Genomic DNA, 18,512 nt, shown 5'->3' with positions numbered 1-18,512 from the left:
AGAGCCCAGGTGGAGGGCCGATGGCATGGATCCCTGCAGGGCAGGCAGGGCAGTGGGCTGCCTGCAGTGAGCTGATGACGGGGCCGCCCAGCGTATGGGGGGTGGGACTTCCCAATGGGGTTGGGAGACCTGGCGTGCAGCTGCTCTGTGGGTCCCGGAGCCCCATCGCAGTGCATGCAGCTGCCATGCAGGTCCTGGAGCCCCAGCATAGCACCAGTCCCAGAGCCCTGGGTAGCGATGGCTGCCCAATGGGGTTGGCAGGGCTGTGGGGCCAGCAGGTGGTGGGGAGCTGACCAGGAGGCCAGCATGCAGGCCAGGGAGGCTGGTGTTAGGGGTCCAGAAATGATGTGCCCTGGGTCTGGCAAAATCCTTCATCTGGGACCAGTCAGGACCTGAGGGTGCTGAACCAGGGAGATTCAACGTGTTCTTTCTCTTGGAGTTTCTCTCTCTCTCTCTCTGTGTTGTGGTGTGGGGTGTGTGTTGTTTTAAGGAGGATAGGGTTGGGAGGAGGAAAAACCACTCCAAGAAAATTCCAAGGCAAAAAACTATATTAATATGGAGGTAATTTTGAAACGAGAGTACCCTACAGGCTTAAGGGATGTTGCAGTTACTTTACAAAAGGCATAAACTCCAGAAATTCTAAGTTAAATATAATCTAAAGATGTTCAACTGTAACTTTAAGTAAGAAAATGGACAATTTCAGCACCCAGACATTCTTTCCTCTCCCTTACAGTGGTATCATGTAATCGTGGTATGATTATGAAAATATTTTAGTATTTGTGGTTTAAGAGTAGATTAAATAGATACATATATAAGGTCATTTTTTTATAACTTGATTTTGGGATAACTGCAACATTCTTGTAACTTTTCCCTCAAAATTGTTGAGGCATTCTTTCAACCTTTACTACACTTTAACATAGTTTTTTTTTTTAAAGAAATATGTATAAAAAATAAATGTCTGAAATACTATTAAACTAATTTTATATACTTTTATGTGCTTAAGAATCTGATTCTGCCATTTTACTAAACTTGTATTAACAGTTTCAATGGAATTACTTGCAGTCAGTTACTACTCAGTATAAATAAAGGTTGCTGAGTCTGGCCCATGAATTTAATCAAGTGTTTAAAGAAAGTCTTTTTGATTATATTTGAAGAATTCATTCATAATAATTATGCTTTATTTACAGTGCATAATTTCATATTTCTACATACATAGTCTTGTATATATCTGGAAATAATAAATCAAGTTCAAATATCCGATGGCTAAATTCTTCCATATTATTTAAACTAGTAAACAGCATTAATATATTGGTATTATTTAAGATGAAAAGTTTTTTCATTTTTTTTAGCATAAGTAACTTTGAATAGCAATGGAATGTAACTGTTTCTATAAGCAAATAATATTTTTTAATAGAATTTTTTTGAAATAATATGGTTAGATTTGCTTTTAGCTATTGTTACAAACCTAAAGTAGAGTATGAGTACATTTAGCCAATGTAAAGGTCCCCCTCAAGCTGAATAGGCCACTCAGCTTGCGCAGTGTTGAAAATCGACAGGGTTTCTGTGACTAAAGTAGAAGATAACATGCAAATTAGGGATCTTAAAATAGTTAAATGCTAGTGCTTTAAACTTTGGGTCTGCTGGTTGGCCAGCTGCAGCCGAGGGGTCTAGCTGTGGTCATGGGGTCTAGCTGCAGTCATGAGGTCCCACCATAATTGTGGGTCCAGCTGGCATTCTCTGTCAAAGGCCAGTTAATGGTTTAACTCAGGAGTGGGGAACTCTTTTTAAGTCAGGGGCCACTAATCCACAGAAAAATCAATTGGGGAAGTGGGGGGACAAAAAAAATCCTCACTGACGGTAGCCCTTGACTGAGAAGCAGAAAAGACACTCCTCACATTCCCCTCATACACCAGAGCCTAGGCAGGGTCCAGGCTAGTAGATATTGTGTGCTCCAGCCCTTCAACGGGCAGAGCGGGGGCTGGAGTGACCCCTGAGCACTGGGGGCCAGGCCTGAGGTTCCCTACCCCTGGTTTAACTGGTAAGTATAAGGCTTACTGATATGATTACCAGTTAAATGATTAACATCCGTAATACAAATAAAGTTACTTAAAAAAAATGCCAGTATAAGCTTTATGGAAGAGCTGAATATCTCTGAGTAACTTCAAAGCTTGTCTCTCTTACTAGAAGTAGGGCTAATGAAAGATATGTCCTGCACCTTGTCCACGGAAGCTTTAGATATTAATATTCCCACACATGCTTTGTTTAATATGATATTATGACAGCATTATTGAGCAGGTTGCCAAGTGTTACGAATCATAAGCACAAGGATGCTGGAATAGAGCGGGCCAAGTGGCCATCGCCCTCCTGCTTTTATAAAAGTAGATGGATTTGTCCTGTTCACTACTTAGTGGGCCCATGCCCCTGCTATTTCTCCCCCTCCCGTCCCCGCCCTTTGGCCTGGCTGGAAATGGGAGTTTTGCCCATGTAAGATTGGCCCAGGGAACCCAGGCAGCTGTGGGTTGGAGGCCTGGGGTTGGGAGGACCAAGAGCAGTTCCCAGTCTGTGTCCGTGCCACCTGGGCTATCTGTTCAGTACTGATGTAGGGTCTGTGGCTTCCCACAGCTGTCTGGGCAATTCTTACCATGCCTTGGCTGTGGCTGTACAGCCTTTTCTCCCATGCCAGAAGCCATTACCAGGTTGGGCACTATTAGCCAGAGGCCCAGTTCTGTGAAGTGGGAGGATGGTGAGATTCCTATGATGGAGCAAGCTGTCCATGTATGCTGCCGTAGGGACCATTTTTCACATTAGCCTCAAGCTTGTACCAGGTCACTGGAAAGTTGTCTTCCTGTTGGGAGAGGTTTTTTTTTCCCCTGACATGTAACAGCTTAATAAGGAGAAGTTAGGATTATGTTGTGCTTCCATTTTTATCCCTTTTGTCTTAAACTTGAATTTTTGGGCTGCTCCTTTGTGAATATCATTGGTGCAGTGCTTGTGTTGTTGCTTGCAATATTTGGTTGCATTAGCAGAGTAAAGTTGATGTGCAGAGTTTTGTAATTTACCAGCATTTTCTTAATTTCAGTCTTCTGCTGTCTAAGTTAATCATGACAATCATGTTGGAAAACTCAGGAAGCCTTCAGAGCATAAGTTTGCGTCTTAATGGTTATTTTTCAACCAGAAGTGGCTTTAAGCAAATTGTTTTTAAAAAGAAATTTTAATTTTGGCCTAACTTGATGGAATAAGCCCTAGCTCACCAGGGAAATCTTCCTACTTAGTAGTGGTGAAGTTGAGTTTTAAATCTCTGCTTTAAAAAGTCATGATTTTTTCTTCTGTTCAGAACAACATAATAATGTGGGCTAGCATTTTTTGTATATGCAAATGTAGAACAGAAACAATAACAATAACGTGAATAAAAAAATCCAGTAAGTTAGCAAGAAAAATCTCATATTTTTAGATGGATCTGGAAAAAAAAATTGTATGGGCACAGAATTTGAGTTATTTAACCAGCAGCACAGGTAGAACTTAAAATTATTGCTCAGTCTTTATATTTCTAGTAAACTTTGCAAATGTTTATGTTGGGGGTGGAATCCAGATGGAAGTTGCATCTCTCAGCAGGATTGAGACTGGATACTTGTGGGAATACAAGATAGCTCTGTAGGCTGCTGCTGGTGGGGGATAGTGTAATAATATCAGCAGTAGTTTTTTGAAAGTTGGAAACTGGTAACTAAAAGCACATTGTAAGGGAACAGATGATTTTAATGACATTTAAAAGATTTTTTTTAATGCTAGTAATCAGCAAACCACAAAACAAAATGATCTTGTGAGCAGATTTCTGTGTTTTTTTTTTTTTTAACTGAGCTACAATCTAGTCAAAAGTAATCCATCTTTTTCTTCATCTTGACATTTTTTTGTTACGTACAGGTTTTCAGAAAGGAAAATACGTAACATTAATTAGCATGACAGGAGAGGAATTAGTAGCATTGTGCCAAATTTCCTCTTCCAGAATAACACCGTTTCAGTCAGCAGAAAATAATTGCATTAAAGCAAGTCTTTCAACACTTACTGGTGTTTGTTTACTGGCACACAGATTTTGACCTATTTTTATTACTTTGTAACAACTAACTATACTTTTATCCTTTAGATTTTTACCAAGAGTGTTCTTTTGTAGACCAAAATGTACTTTTAAATCTACCTTTTTATATTAGTTTGTCTAACTGCTTAACAACATGGCTTTCCTGCCAAATGGCAGGGAGGAAAATTTGAAATGAATAGAACTGTTTCTGACTTTAAACTTCTATGATCCTTTTGTTTCACTGTCATTTTGGGTAGAACACTTGTATGTACAATAGGTAATTATAATGCTGTGGACAAGTAGTGGGTGTTAACAAAATTAAAAGATTTTAACTGTAAACAATGGTATATGAGGTGAGCCAGATTGGGGTGGAAAAATAAACATATAAAAAAAAAACAGAACTTCACTTGAACCGATCTATTCTGTGCCTCCAAAATCACTTCTATTGAATCTGCTTTTTGAAGGATAGTATTAGACATATATAGGTGTATTCTTCCCAGTTGAAAAGATTTTTAGCATCCTTAAAGGTTGTTTTGAAAATATTTTGGAGAGCATGGTGCATTCAGTTTTTACTGTTTACGAAATTGACTAAAATGACAAATAGTTAAATAAAGGAACGTGCTTTTATTAAACTATTATGTCTGAGTTCACAATATGTGAACTTTTAGTGAAAATTGCCCAAAGGTTGATTGAAACTAATTGGATGAAATTCTGGTTCTATTAAAGTCAGTAAAAATGTTACACAGATTTCAGTGAAGCCAGAATTTCACTTAGCCAAAATCTGCCAGTAGAGAGAGGCAAGCATGCATGCTCCCTATAGCACAGTTCCTCTGGCATACTCTTGAACTGAAGGATTTTGAGAGATGACAGGACCTCCATTTTTACAGGGAGGAAGGATGAACAGGGGTTGATAAGTGATGCACTGACATTCTCCTATGTGGAAAAACAAACTGAAACTCAAGCAGAGTGTGCTACACATGGGAGCCAGTGGCTGAAACAGGGCACAACTGCAGAACAAATATAAGAGTAAGTCTGAAGGAGGCAAATCTTTTACTGGTCTTTCAGAAAATATTGACTTCTAAAGTTAAAGGGCTTATACCAAGGGTGGACAATAATTTTTCAGCAATAGGGACACACCAAGGCTGCGTCTAGACTGGCATGATTTTCCGGAAATGCTTTTAATGGAAAAGTTTTCTGTTAAAAGCATTTTCGGAACAGAGCGTCTAGATTGCCACGGACGCTTTCCCGCAAAATCTAGACTTGCTTTTCCGCAAAAAAAAGCCCCAATCACCATTTTTGTGATAGGGGCTTTTTTGCGGAAAACAAATCTGAGCTGTTTACACTGGCCCTTTTGCGCAAAAGCAAAAGAGACTTTTGCCTGAACGGGAGCAGAATAGTATTTCCGCAAGAAGCACTGATTTCTTACAGTAGGAAGTCAGTGCTTTTGCGGAAATTCAAGCGGCCAGTGTAGACAGCTGGCAAGTTTTCCCGGAAAAGCGGCTGATTTTCCGGAAAAACTGACCAGTCTAGACATAGCCCAAGGTTTTGATAAATGGCAAAGAGCCACACTTTTCTGGGGAGTGACTGTGAGGTCTGGGATGGAGGTTGAGTGCAGAAGGGAGCTTGGGGGAGGGAATGGGTTCAGGAGAGGGTGTGGGGTCTGAGAGGGAGTTTGGGTGAATACTAAGGGTTTGTAATAGAGATGTAGCTGTGTTAGTCTGGTCTAGCTGAAACAAAAGACAGGACTGTGCAGCACTTTAAAGACTAACAAGATGGTTTATTAGGTGATGAGCTTTTGTGGGTTTGGTTGTGACCTGGGGCAGGGAATTGAGGTGCAGGGTCCATGAGGGCTATGGATGCAGGAAAAGGATTCTGGGCTGGGGGAAGGCTTGGGAGGGCAGGGCTGGGGTTCCAGAGGCAGTCTGTGGCTGTGAGGTACTTACCTAAGCAGCTCCTGGCCAGCAGCACTCTTGGGCTTCCTCCCCCCCACCCCCTGACTCCCCAGTTGCCCCAGAACATTGGCTGACTATGCATGTGGCTCTCTGTGCTGCCAGAAGGGGGGAGATAGGGAGAGGCTTTATGCACTGTCCCTGCCCCCAGCAAAATCTCTCAGCTCCTAATAGTCAGAAACTGGCCAATGGAAGCTGATAAATTGTGCTGCATTGTCCCATCCCCAGCAAAATCTTGCGGCTTCTGGCCAGTAGGAACTGAGATATTTTGCTGGGGGGCAGGGCAGCATGCTGAAGTCTCTCCCTCCCTCCCTCCTCCCCGCAGTGCAGAGAGCAACACAGAGCAGTTAGCTACTTTGACCAATGCTACTCCCTGATTCAGGGGCAGGCATAGACCAGATCCAAAGGGTTGGTGACCTGGATGCAGCCCATGGGCCATACCTTGCCTACCCCAGCTCACATTATTTTAGTAAGGACTGGATGTATGTATCCAATCCCATCATATACAAATACACAAAGGTAGACAAGTAGGCAGTCAAATAGAATCTTGGGAATGGAAGTTGTTCATATCTCTCTAAACAAAGGTTATAGTGGTTCTTTCAAAAGTTTACAACTGAATATTGGTTTACTACAGCTTTGAAAAAGCGACGAGGAGTCCTGTGGCACCTTATAGACTAACTGAAGTGTAGGAGCATAAGCTTTCGTGGGCAAAGACCCACTTCGTACAGCTTTGAAACTTTACTAAACAGAAGAAAAATTGTTCTTATTCCTTTTTTAGTAGCATACATTTAACTAAGTACTGTCCTTTATTTGTGCCTTTTTGATCTTGCTGCTGTCTGATTGTACTTTGGGTTCCAAATGAAGCGGTTGGTTCATAACTGTGGTGTTTTGTAACTAAGGTTTACTGTAATGTGAAGGACAGGAACATGTCACTTCTAGGCTTTCTACACCACGAATCCTTTGTTCCCCTTAAAATGTTTCTTCTTCACTCTTCATAGGAAATAGGAATATGAATGCTGAACATTTGAGATGACAGAAATAATTCCTGTTGCCGTGCTTCAGACTAGCTGCATGTTACTGGGTGTATGCAAAGAAGGCTGTTGTGATATTTTTCATATATAAGTGCAGAATAACTCTTATTATTTTGTACACACTCTTATAGCTGAGATGTAGTTATTGGTGTGAGGACTTTTTTTTAATGAAAAACAATGATAAGTGGAAAAGGGGGTTAATTTAAAATCAAAATAATATATATAACAATGGATGATGGCAGGATTCAAGTGGTAAAAAGAAGCAGAAGTTGTTTCTGGATGAAACAAATGTAAGTGAGACTTCTTTTTGATGTAGGGACTGTCTTCCTGTGTGGATGCTACTAAATTATAAATAATGATAGAATATAAGACCTGGGACACAATATATAATAACAGCATGGAAGTTAATTCATCTGCACTGTGTTTGGTCTATTTTTTTTTAATTAACCCCTCCCCCCCTCCCCCCCCCCCCCAACCCTGTCTGCTAAAGACAGCGTTTTGGGGATCTAATGCTGCAGGACATTGTCGGTTTAGTGCCTCATTGAAGTATCACTTTAGTGAGAGAGGTTCTGGTGGGCTTCTTCCTGACAACTGATCTGTAGATCAGTAGGGTTGCTATTGGAGTTGTCCTCTGCTTGGTGTCCCACTCAGAGGTCAAGTACTGTGATACTGCATAGTAACTATTTATTACTGCAAAAACAGTGGAGCTATTATTTTTAAGTAAGGTCTCTGCAAAGACTGAGGCTGACTTAAAATGTGAAACCTTACTGAAGAACAACCCCAGTTTTAGTGTTTTTATATATATTTTCTTGCCCATGTTTTGTTAATCAGGTGAGGATACTCTCCTAAAATGTGTATTTGTGTGTGTGAAATTTTTACATTTTTTTGATTTCTAAAATTAAAAAAATGTACAGCCAAGTTTCTAGTACTCTAGACAAGAGGGTTTAAAACAAAATATATACTACAGAACATCTTTGTCTTTTGCATCATTAAGAAAAGTGTTTCTGTAATGTTAATTAGCTAGTAACTGCTGTTTTCAGTATGCTTTAATTACTGTATGTTTCTTGATTATATGTTATGAAATAAACTTAAGGTTATTCTATGTTAAAAACAGTAGTTATGTATTAACTCACTATTTAGGATCAGGATTTTAGGGACGCTAAAGAAACAAAATGGTTACATTAAGGCAGGTGTTTGATGTAATACATGGATCTTTCAAGAATTAGACTGAATTTTAAAGTTTCCATTTATAATAGATATTAATAAAACATAATATAGAGCATATATTTTAATCATATCTACATATCACCACATTATGGCTAATTAAAATTCACTTTAAAATAATTGTAAGTTTAAATTTTACTAACACAGATATATTTGACACACAATTCAGAAATGCCTCAAAGATTTTTTTTTTTTTTTAAATTCGGTATACTCAGGTTTTATTCAATAATAGCTGTAGTAGTAGATCGTTCTGTTGTGTATCTGCAGGTCTCTACCTGTTTTAATACTGTTATATTGATTATTGTAACTTTGAATTTGAAACTTTTTTGATGAAATAAATCTTCAATATAGTGTTTTATATTTTATATTAAATATTTGAGAAACTGCTAAATGGAAAGTTGTGGTTATTATTGTTAGGTGGATGGCCTTTTAATTATTAAAAATTCAAGATAAGTGTTGTGTTCATGAGAGAAAACATAAGTTAATATATGGATCTATATATCCTTCATGTTGAAATGAAAAAATTGGAATCGTGTTGCGAAACAAACTTTGTGAAGTATTATCTATAATTTCTTGGCTCCTGTTATGAAAATATTTGAAAGATTTTTATACTGGCTGTTGAGGAAACCACTAGCAGTTTAATATTCTTTTCATATAATTGTCTTCAACTCTGGTCTTTGCAGGAGATGGTACTTTAACTAACCAAGAGATTTTCCTTGATGTCTTTTTCTGAGATTCTCGTGGTTTTAGTTTAGCAATCAGATGTGGCCTGAAACAAACAGCTTACATTTTCAGTTGATGCATAACTTTTTCATTTGCTAGCTTGATCCCTAGTTAAATTTTGTGGTTGTATTTACATACTTTTTCTTCTCAGATCTCAGACAAGTTTAATATAAGAAGCTGTATAGCTCTGATCATGAACTGACTTTGAAAGAAGTGGAAAATATATGGAGACAAACATTTCTGTGTTATGAAAGCTTTCTCCCTGAAGACATTGATCCTTTTTCTTTTTTACGGGACAGTTTTGAAAACAGATGTTATAATGTGGTCATTAAAAGCATTAGCTATCAGTATAATACCATTGAATAAATAATTGAATCAGAGGCTATTCAAGGTCTTTATATTGGTTTTTAAACTTCTCTTTTAAAAAGTTTTATAAATATCTTAAGAGAAAAAGATAAAACTGTACAGAGATATATTCAGTGTAGGTTTCAGAAAGGAAAAAGCCATTTAGGTTTGTTTTCATTGGCTAAGTAAAAATGTGGTGTTCAAATGCTGTTCTTTCTAGGGCCTAAATTGGGGTAATTGATGCAGTTGATTTGATTTGAGAACTGCATATTAATAATCACAGAACAATTTTTTTCCTCTATGGAAAAACACCTTACAAAAATGTAAAATAATTTAAAATATTTTTTTCTAGAAAAAGTATAAAAGAGCTTACAACCCTTTTATAAGGTGTTGTAATTTCTCAATTAGTATTAATGTTTTGGAGCTGAGGGTTTTTTCTTGAAGTGATCAAACTTTTTCAGTTGATAGTGGTTTTAGTACGAAGGTCTCAAGGCATTTTCAAAGTAACTAAACATTGTATTTTGTGTTACTGTTGGTCTTGTTAATTACTAGAAATGACAATCTTTATAATTACATATTGTAAATATATTGTCTTCTGAACTTCAGAATAATCTGAGTGCTATTAATTTTCAGTTAATGCATTTTGTTGCTGTATATGCTGGGTTGGAAGCACTGAGAATTAAGTATTTAAGTTCTTGTAATACTAGCATGCATTTGGAATAAAACAAACATTTCTTATGTTAGCTTGAAAAAGTAGTAAAATATGAAGTTTGCCATATTATTATTAGCAGTAGGTAGTTTCTTGAATAAGTTGAATCATGGTGCAGTTAAAAGTGTATGTAGAATTAATCAAAGTGGGATTTTAAATTAAAAAGAAAGCTTTTATGCAAATGATAGTCTTCATAATTATTTCAATGCATGACTGCAACATTTAAGAGAAGAAAAATGTTTCTGTAACTCGCAAACTTTCAATGGCATGAGTTCCATCACTAACAGTAACAAAATCCATAGAATCATTTAAATTGAGATCTTCAAGATCTTAGCCAGTCATACAGTTTATAAATTAACTGGCAGTTACATTCTTGCTGATTTGAATTTATTAGAACCTGCTTGAAAAATGATTGATAGATACAGTTACACTTATTTCACAAAACTGACTTATGAAGAAGTTAATTGCAATTTACTTCTATAGTTTCTGGAATCTGTCAGAGAATAACAGAGTAAAACTGGATTTATACTATTTTTAGAAGCAGATATTTGTTCAAAAGCAAAATGGGAGTGCAAAGATCCATGTCAATATTCAGAATTCATATTTCTCTTGAATGGATGGTTGTGATAAAAAATGGTGCATGTGGTGTGTTTTCATTGCCTGTTGAAAGACTTTCATGCAGTTAAAATAAGCATTTTGATGGTGGTTGAATTAAGAGTTTTTGTCAGTCTCTTCTCATCATGGATGATTAGACTAAAACGTCTGCTTGTCTTGACTTGAGATCACCACAGCTTCAGATAACATGCTTTGTGATTGAAGGTCGAAATATTTTGAATTCTAATAGGCTGCCAGATGAATTGCTTGAAATAGACTGTAAAATTTCAAGGCTTCCTTTTCCATCTGCTGTGAAAAGAACCATTGGGAATGGTTGAGCTTGATGATCATAGAATTACTGGATGGTGATTCTAAAACCCTCAAAGGGAAGTTGCTATGGAGATCTAGTTCCAAACTGTGAAATGATTCACCTTTGAAAGGCTTCAGGGTCTGAGAAGCTGAACACATCATTGTTCAGGTGGTCATTGGTTAGGAAATTGCTGGTGCCTGTGTAATCAGCACTCCTGTGGTAGTTAACGATCTAAAAAGGTTTGTTCTGAATGATGTGGGACAACAGCAATGTGCATAAAATGGCTTCTCTCAATCATAGTTTGCTCAGTCTGGTGCTTGTAAAAATACAGTGAACTAAATGTAGAGAAATGAACTGCTTCATTGAGGAAGTCTTTTAAAATCAAAATTTTGCTTCATGATGGATTTGACATCTAAAGTAAACGGAGAAAAATTGTTTCAGTTTAAAAAGCTGTGGTTAGATATTGCCAAAGTATTATATTCTTTTAACTCCTATTTTTGCAGGCAGTAGGAGGATGGGGGTTTTGTATTCATGTTTGTGAAGGTTAAGGGACTAGCACTGTTGCAAGTTGAAGATTCCCATTGAATCAGCACTCGGGAACACTGCAAGTAGTCTCAACAAATTTTACTTATTTTGGCCCTCAAAGGATTTTGGGCCTATCAGAAGCTGTGCTTACACAGTTCTGACAAATGTCCTGAATTTCCAGGACTCAAAAGGATATTTTTTTCTTTTGACAATGTATTGTATATTATATTTTGGGAGAAAATGGACAAAAATGGAATAGTAAATTGTTAACACAGATGAGCACAACTAATTTATTTTATGTATATTTTATCTGCCAAAAATTTCCCAGAAATTGCTTAATTGCCTTGAAATATTTACAGAATTGACCAGTGACACCAGTCTGTGCTTTTTCAAGGAGGGTAATATGCACAAATAGGTATCGTTGGGTATAGCCAGCAGCTACCCCTACATCAGAAAATGTTTAGATGCATAACTATTTTAAGTATCAAATAACGTAGTTCATGTAAAAAATCAACTCTTGAATGTGGTAGTAGAATGTATATAATACTATTGCTGACTTAGGTGCTATTAATATGATCCGGCAAAGATGACAGTTGTGACTACTAGATGGTGCCAGATAGTTAGAGAATATAACTGAACATATTTCAGAATATAGTTATTCTTGAAGTTAAATACTGTTCTAAAAATCAGCACAGTTGAGACTGAGTTTTTACCTTAGTGAAAGTATGTGCTGTAGAAGTAACTCCTTTACAACTTGTGTGCTAGGCAGTCAACCAATCTTGAAAGAATAGCCTGTTTTTATAAGGGAAGGGGTTACATTCAAAATATCCTGTAAACACTGAATTGCATCTGGCACATAGTTACTCTGTATAAATACATGTATATTGTTAGGGAAGAAACATGCAACCCAGGACCAGATGGGGTAAACAGACTACTTTATGCTGATGCACGTTTACCTCAGAACCCCAACACAACATTCCGGGTGGCAATGATTTGGCACCAGTTACACTCCTTTATCCATTTTAGTATGTTAATTCACATGTCCGTCACTACTTCCCCATAATCCTTATTTAGTAATGTTAACTCCTATGCAATGAATATTAATAGGCAGATGATGAATATTATTATATCTGCCCCGTTTACTCTTTAGAGGATTTTCAGTTAGATCAGTGCTTTTCAACACTATATGCTTTCCAAGTTAGCAGGACGTGATCCTGAAAGTATTTTTACAGAGCAAGTGAAAAGATAAAAAAAGAAAACACTGAGTGCAACTATCCTTGCAGCCTAGAAAGATAAAAGGGGGAAAAACATGTTCAAAGGACAATGCCTGCTCTGGCCAGACCTCTCTCACTATTGTCTTTCCGGATCCCTATTAGTTCTTATATATCCCAACATAAACGTCTAATAGAAAATATTCCAAAACTTTCTCTAAAGATAAAACTTTATTATTTTATGGAGTTCTTATTTTGATTACTAAGGACATTGACTGAAAACAGAGTTCTTAGGACTTAAGATTTCACCTGTTTCCAGTCTTTGTTCCTCATCTGAGGATCTCAAAATTGGCATCACAATTAATTGAATAGTAATAACTAGGGATGTTAGTAGTAACAAGGGATTAGTTAGTAATAACTAAGGAGAGAGGCAGCAGGAACTTGAGACAGTGGGTACTGAAGAAGCTTCAGGTGGCTCTTGTACATTTCAAAGGGAGAGGAGCAGCAGTTGGGACCAGTGTGAGTGGGACTGTTTCAATGCCTGCTCACACCATTTCCCCACTACCCTCTCCCTCCCCTCTCTTGCTCCCTGCAGAGACAGTGCTGGGGGGAACCGGCTTTTAAGTTGGATCTCCCCCAGCACCAGCTCCTCCTCCACCCCCTACCTTGCTGCTTCTCTGATGGAAGCATTTGCTTATTGGTAGTTGACTAGTTACTTAACATCTTTATGCTGGAGTAGCCTCGGTCTGCGGGGAGCTTGAGGTCCCTCCCCAGGAGTAGGGTCGGGAGCTTGTTGGCTTCTAGCGTCACCAACGGGGTGAGCATTTTAGTAACCATGTAACCTCTGGAAGGCAGCAGTGCGGGGGATAGGGGGAGGAGGCAGCTCCATGGCAGCTGGCATGTATGGGGAGTTTAGTATCCTGTTCCAGTATAAATTGTAGTTTATTGATATTGTGTTGGGCAGGTTTAAGTTGGGGGCTGTAGGTGATGACAAGTGGTGTTCTATTGTTGGTTTTCTTGGGTCTGTCTTGAAGTAGATGGTTTCTAGATATTCATCTGGCTTTTTCAATTTGTTTTTTTTATTTCTCCGGGTGGGTAGTTGATGTTTATAAATGCTTGGTAGAGATCATGAAGTATCTGGTCTCTGTCAGAACTTAAACCTGTCCAACACATTTTCAATAATCTACAACCAATATTGGAACAGGATACTAAACTCCAAGAGGCTGTGGGAGACAGACCCATAGTCTCCTATAGACAACCACCTAATCTCAAGATGATTCTTACCAACAACCACAGGACATACCACACTAATATCAACCCTGGAACCTTCCCTTGCAACAAATCCCATTGCCAGCTTTGTCCACATATTCTCTCTGCTGATACCATTATTGGACCTAATCAATTGAGTTATAAGATGAAGAACACATTTCTGCTCATCCAGAAATATAATTTATGCTATCATGTGCCAAAAGTGTCCGTCTGCTATGTACATTGGACAAACGTCTCAGACACTTTGTCAAAGAATCAATGCCCACAAAACAGATATTAGAGAGGATCACAAAGAAAAAACAGTTTCTTGCCATTTCAGCTAGAAAGGGCATTGTCTCAATGACTTGACTACCTGCATCCTGCTTCAAAGACATTTTAACACCAGACTTGGAAGAGAATCCTCTGAACTGTCATTCATGCTTAAATTTGAGAGTTTACGCCTAGGTCTAAACAAAGACATTAATTACCTTACCCATTACAAAGATAGCTTCCCTAATTATCACCTCTAATATCATTAGCTCACAGACATTTACCTCCCCTGCTCATCCCCCTTCTGTTATGAAATTTGACTTGTCCTTTTCATATGTGTTCATTTTTTGATTGTATCCTTTGGTATATATGGTCATGCCAATTTTCTTCCACTATTTGATCTGAGGAGGTGGGTCTGGCCCACGAAAGCTCATCACCTAAGAAACCATCTTGTTAGTCTTTAAAGTGCTACATAGTCCTGTTTTTTGTTTCATTCCATTTTTTCTCATTGTAAAACATTGCTTAAGGCTGTATTTTACAGCTTACTTGTTGCAAAATCAAATATTTGAAATTTATAAAGCATTGGGAGACTAAGTTGCTTCAATCATTATGCTACCATTAACATATGCAAGATATTTTCCCAAGTATTTAAATTTAAATAGTTATTTTAATAACTTGGAAGCTGAGAACTTTTTTCTAAATTTCTTAAATTTTGTGATAAGGCATGTCTCATTTCAAGGCTAAAAGATTGCCATTAATATTCTCTTTGTTGACTTGTGTTCTGTTCATATCCTGTGCTTCAGTAAGCAAGGAATTTTGTCAAATACCTTCAACTATTTTCTGCCCTATTTGTAATATTGAGACTGCACAATTGCCATTCATTGATGTTCTAGCAATAGATGGTCAGTTATAGGTGCTTTCTTTTTTTAATTCGACTAAAGATGCTGGCCCATTGTAGGGAGTGGACGAGGATAGGATCACCATATGTCTAGTTTTTCCCAGACATGTCCTCATTTTCTCATGTTAAATCGCTGGCTGGCCAGCTTTTTAAATGGTTAAAAATGTCTGGAGGCTTTGGGGGGTGGCTGGTTCTTGAGGAGGGGCAGGTGCATTGGGTTGGAGTGGAGGGGTTGATGGTGCCTGATTCTGGGGGTGGGGTGGGTGCATTGGGTTATATTATGGATTCTGGGAGGGCACATGGGTCTAAGGGAGGGCAGAGGTGCTTTGTTTAGAACAGGAAACCGGGGGTTAGAAATTCTGGCTTCTTTTCTTTCCTGTAGGTGGGCAGTGGGTCTGTTGGTTAGATTTGGAGGTTCTAGTCTCAGCACTGTGAGGACGGTGGGCGCTGGTGCATGGTGGGCGGGCAGGGGAAATGAAGTGATTCTGGGAAGCAGAATTCCTGGGTTCCTTTTCTAGCCATGCCACTTCTACCCTCCGTGCCTTTAACTTCATGCTCCAGGACAGGCCTCAGCCAGCAGCCTTCCTGGCCCCCCATCTTTCTTCTGGCCCTGTAGCAGCCCAGACTGCCAGCTGATTGGTGGTGCTGCTGGAGCCCGTGCATCTCAGTGCTCTGTAGCGGGAAACAGGAGCCCAGCATATGGCGTCCCCTCACAACATGAGAGCCATTGGGGGCTGCAGCAGCCCTGGCAGCCGCAAGGTGGCGGCTAGAGTCCCGAGCTTGGCACGAATGGGGATGAGTTTGCCGGATCCCGAGCCCAGTCTCCTGTGCGAGTTCAAAGTTGAAAGTTCAGATATGGTAACCCTTGACAAATATTGTGAGTCAGTGTTCTTCCCTCTCAGAAAGCCAAGTGGGTAGGTATTGATAATTTGTTTATCCAATCTGAGGACTTTCCCTTTCAGTATTCCAGAGAATTCTGTTACCCCTGTCTTGTTTAACATGTAATTTTTGTTACTACTTATTTTTATTACAAGTATCCAGAGAGCCCAATCAGGATCCTTCTCCATTGTTTTTAAGTTGTAAAATTGAAACATAAGAACCTGAAGCCTAAATAGGGACAGACAACAGGTGGCTGTAGAAAATAAAAGGAGGAAGGAGGATGACAAAGAGAAAGTGATAAGAAACTAGAGTTGTGCAGTTTGAAGACTTAATAGTTTTGTTTTTAAGCAAATGAGAATCACTGCGGCTGCTGGGGATAATTAATGCATTTATTTGGATGTCTTTGTCACTGTTTTGTAGACGAGTCTCATATCTCAGACATCTTTTATGTAATAACATTTAACATCCCAGTGGTGGGAAAAACACTACAGCAGCCCAACGCTGTGGCATTTATTTTCAGAAAGGGGAACTACACAAAAATGAGGAGGCTAGTTACTCAGAATTTAAAAGCTATAGTGACAAAAGTAAAATCCCTGAAAGCTGCATGGAAGCTTTTCAAAGACACTATGAGAGAGGCCCAACTTAAATGTATATCCCAACTTAAAAAAACATAGTAAGAGAACCAAAAATGTGCTACCGTGGCTTAACAACCAAGTAAAAGAAGCAGAGAGAGATAAAAAGACATCTTTTAAAAAGTGGTAGTCAAGTCCTAGTGAGGAAAAATAGAAAGGAGCATAAACTCTGTCAAATTTAAGTGTAAAAATATAATAAGGAAAGACAAAAAGGAGTCTAAAGAACAGCTAGCCAAAAACTGAAACAGTAATAGCAAAATGTTTAAGTATATCAGAAACAGGAAGCCTTCTAAACAACCAGTGGGGCCCTGGGGTGAATGAGATGCTAAAGGAGCACTCAAAGATTATAAAGTCATTGCAGAGAAGTGTAATAAATTATTTGCTTCAGTCTCCATGGCTGAGGATGTTAGGGAGATTCTCAAACCTGAGCCATGCTTTTTAGGTAACACATCTGAGTAATTGTCCCAGAGTGAGGTGTCATTGAGGAGGTTTTGGAACAAATTGATACACTTAACAGTAACTAGTCACAGGGACCAGACAGCATTCACCCAATAGTTCTGAAAAAACTCAAATGTGAAATTGTAAAACTATTAACTGTGGTTTGTAACCTATTCCTTAAATCAGCTTCTGTACCTAATGACACGAAGATGGCTAATGTGATGCCAACATTTAAAAAGGGCTCTAGAGGCGATGTTGGCAGTTACAGACTGGTAAGTCTAAGGTCGGTACCAGGCAAATTCGTTGAAAGCATCATAAAGAATAAAATTGTCAGACACATAGATAAACATAATTTGTTGGGGGAAAATCAACATGGTTTCTGTAAAGGGAAATCCTGCCTTTCTAATCTATAGAGTTCCTTGAGGGAGTCAACATACATGTGGACAAGGCGGATCCAGTGGATATAGTATACTTAGATTTCCAGAAAGCCTTTGACAAGGTCCCTCACCAAAGGCTCTTATGTAAAGTAAGTTGTCATGCGATAAGAGGGAAGGTCCTCTCTTGGATTGATAACTGGTTAAAAGACAGGAAACAAAGGGTAGGAATAAATGGTAAGTTTTCAGAATGGGGAAAGGTAACTACTAGTGGTGTCCCCCATTGGTCTGTCCTGAGGTCAGTCCTGTTCAACCTATTTATAAATTATCTGGAAAAAGGGGTAAACAGTGAGGTGGAAAAATTTGCAGATGATACTCAACTGCTCAAGATAGTTAAGACCAAAGCAGACTATGAAGAGCTTCAAAAAGATTTCTCAAAGCTAAGTGATTGGGCAACAAAATGGCACATTACATTTACAACATTATATTTCAAATAATGCACATTGGAAAAAATAATTCCAACTATACATTCAATATGATGGGGACAATTTAGCTACAATTACTCAAAAGGGATCTTGGAGTCATTGTGGATAGTTCTCTGAAAACATCCACTCAATGTGCAGCAGCAGTCAAAAAAGCAAACAATGTTAGGAATCATTAAAAAAGGGATAGACGATAAGAATCTTATTGCTTCTATAAAACCACATCCATTGTACTGAATGCTGAGTAGAGATGTGATTGCCTCATCTCAAAAAAGATGTATTGTAATTGGAAAAGGTTCAGAAGAGGGCAACAAAAATCATTAGGGGTTTGGAATTGGTCCAATATGAAGAGAGATTAAAAAGATTTGGACTTTTCAACTTAGAAAAGAGGAGACAAGCGGGTGGTATGATAGAGGTCCATAAAATCATGCCAGGTGTGGAAAAAGTGAATAAGGAAAATTTATTTACTTGTCCCTATAACATAAGAACTAAAGGTCACCAAATAGGCAGCAGGTTTAAAACAAACAAAAGGAAGTTTTTGTTCACACAGCATGCAGTCAACCTGTGGAACTCCTTGCCAGGGGATGTTGTGAAGACCAGG

General features: G+C 38.4%; 1 protein-coding gene across 7 annotated transcripts in view; it reads left to right on the top strand.

Annotated features, from left to right (window-relative positions):
• OLA1 (Obg like ATPase 1) overlaps positions 1-18,512 on the top strand; it is a 215,301-nt gene that overhangs the window by 67,716 nt on the left and 129,073 nt on the right. The window contains exon 1 of one of the 7 annotated variants that reach the window (XM_025181384.2): positions 11,070-11,193. The exons of the other annotated variants lie outside the window; for them this stretch is intronic. The gene's annotated coding sequence lies outside the window, so the exon portion shown is untranslated. Of the gene's footprint in view, positions 1-11,069; positions 11,194-18,512 lie in introns of those variants that run through there. 7 annotated transcript variants of the gene reach the window in all.

Source organism: Pelodiscus sinensis, chromosome 7, assembly GCF_049634645.1.
Source record: "Pelodiscus sinensis isolate JC-2024 chromosome 7, ASM4963464v1, whole genome shotgun sequence".
Taxonomy (NCBI): domain Eukaryota; kingdom Metazoa; phylum Chordata; order Testudines; family Trionychidae; genus Pelodiscus; species Pelodiscus sinensis.
Note: the sequence above shows the minus strand (reverse complement) of the source record. Positions and strands in the feature narration are given on the sequence as shown.